We start from the raw sequence: 2533 nt of genomic DNA on the forward strand, positions 1-2533 counted from the left end.
GCCACCCATGTGACCGGATGGGAGTGGCTTGCCGCCCATGTGACCGGATATGAAGATGCCGCCGACACTTGTCAGAACCACCTTAAATTACCTCACACACAGCCCTGGCATGCATAAGAATATGATGTAAACTTGTTTTTTAAAAGGCATCTTTGGTTTGTGTTAAAACAACTTCAACACACGCAATGTTCTGATTGCACCACAAACGCAGTAGTCATCCTTACCTTTCCCAGAGGCACGGAGTTTTATAAATAGGAGCATGATAGTGTAGAATAATCATATCCAAGGACCAGTGGTGGGTTTCAAAAAAGTTTGGAAGCTCTTCTGTAGGTGTGGCCTGCTTTCCGGGTCCACTGGTGGAACCTCTTCTAACCGGTTCGGTAGATTTGACGAACCGGCTCTACCGAATAGGTGCGAACTGGTAGGAACCCACCTCTGCTTCCAACTCTGTTATTCTATCAGTACAAATAATATTTAGGGACATTGAGAGAGAAATTTATTAGATGAGGAATTTTTCCAATCCACGTTACATTTTGACCATCGTCTTGACATTCTACGGTTGATATTCATAATAGGTTCTGACTGATTTGGCTACTTTCAAGGGAAAATAGGAAAAACAGAAAAGCAACAGGCACAAGGCAGACTCTCATCGAGGTAATGGGAAGAGAGATGATGGCACGTAGGTAACATTGCGGGACTGGGCCAGCTGTTTCGCTATGTCCTCAGCTGCCTCGAGTTTGCGCAGTTCCACAAGGCCTTCCCCTGCGGAAGCCAGGGAGTTGGCAATCAGCTCTGCAGCTTTCGAGTCTCCTTCGGCCATGATGATAGCGGCCTTCTTCTGGTACTCTGCCTTTTCCACAAAGAACCTCGCCTTTTCTGCTTCCTGCTGGGCTACTTGCTTCATTTCTACGGCATCCAAGAAGTCTTTGCTGAACGTCAGGTGAGTCAAGGAAACGTCATCCAGGGCGATGCCGAAGCTAGCCGCCCGTTCCGACAGGTCTTCGTTCACCTGCCTGGAGACCAACTCTCTCTGTGTGATCAGTTCCTCGGCATCAAAGCGAGCCACCACTGATTTGAGCACCTCCGTCGTGATGGACGGTAGCACTCGGTCATCATAGTCTTCACCGATCGTCGTGTAAATCCGAGGGAGCTGCATTATCACTGGCCGGAACAAGATCCGGAGAGTAAGATTCACGTTCTGGAGATCTTTGCTCCCTGTGGTGACAGGGATATTGTGAGGGCGAGAACGGCAGTCAAAAATTATGGGCTTCTGCAGCCATGGGATGAGAAAATGAGTCCCTTCTCCTACCACCTTATCCTGAACACCCAGATATCGGTCAAAGATGACCGCCCGGTGACCTGCGTCCACGTTATAAAGAATAGAGTTGGCCACTCCACCAGCAAATGCTAAGCCCAAACTAAGTTTGCCAATGTTCTCAAAGATCTTAGCAGCCATTGGGGACAGCTGATATCTCTCTTCTCTATGTCCAAGGACGCCGTCCCAGTATCAATGCACATGGCCGAAATCCTTGCTGGGTTTTGTGTGGTGTTTCTTCTAGATATTGGGTTCGACCTGGTCTTTCTTCTAACCACTTTCAATGACCGGGGTCAAATGAACGTCCCCTCCCAAACACGTGTTTGTTTTTCAAGTTCAGGAGATGACAATCCTGGAATCCCATCAAGGATGGGATCTCCACCATCACTGTTTCATCCTGACCAGATCGGAAGGCCTCTTGACATCACCAAGGTCTCTTTTGTGACATGGCCCACTCTGACCTTTTACCTTGGAGGAAGTTGACATTATATTTGAGTGGGTTTAAGAGCTGGCATCATTTCCTACCAAGGCTCCTTGTCTAGTTGCTGGGATTGCGGATCACCTCCCCAAAAGGTAGGATGGGAGCAGAGCAGTGGTGGGATTCAGCCGGTTCGCACCTATTCGGGAGAACCGGTTGGTAACTTTCTAAGCAGTTCGGAGAACCGGCGGTTGGAAGAAATCTCCTTTTGGTTTTTTCCACTTTACCTCTAAGGAAGGCAGGAAGGAAAGATTCTAGTGTTGTTTCTAGCCTAATCTTTAGTGTCCTGCTTACAGAAACTGCCTCTCCATTAACCCTTATTACATTGTAACACCTAAGGTGAACCATCGGTGTGAGTGATGTTGAGTTGGCCACGCCCTCATGGTCACATGACCACCGAGCCCCGCCTACGCAGCTGGTCATTAGGGCAGAGAACTGGTTGTTAAATTTTTTGAATCCCACCACTGGAGCAGAGAGAGAAAATCTGGGCAGGTCCAGGACCAAAACTCTCAATTGAGGCAGGCTTTCTGATGAACAAAAGCTAGGCTTTTAAAGCCACGTTTTACTCATTTTTTAAATTACAATAGAAGACAGTGATTCTGAATGCCCTCTGGTTAAAAAAAAAAAGTGGAGTATCAGTCGTTTTTTAAAATGAAAATGCTTGAGCTTAAATTTGAATTGAATTTAAATCAAAATAATTAAATGAAGGGAATATGATCATTCCTCACTCAGGGGATGAT

The 2533-nt window shown here is 46.8% G+C and overlaps 1 pseudogene; it reads right to left on the reverse strand.

Moving 5' to 3' along the window:
• Positions 1-479: 479 nt before the first annotated feature.
• On the reverse strand, positions 480-1551 carry LOC106548971 (prohibitin 1 pseudogene; annotated as a pseudogene).
• Between the last annotated feature and the right edge of the window lie 982 nt (positions 1552-2533).

The sequence above is a fragment of the Thamnophis sirtalis genome, unplaced genomic scaffold, assembly GCF_051295495.1.
Source record: "Thamnophis sirtalis isolate CommonGarterSnake01/CBP01778 unplaced genomic scaffold, rThaSir2_p1.2 scaffold_1, whole genome shotgun sequence".
Taxonomy (NCBI): Eukaryota; Metazoa; Chordata; class Lepidosauria; order Squamata; family Natricidae; genus Thamnophis; species Thamnophis sirtalis.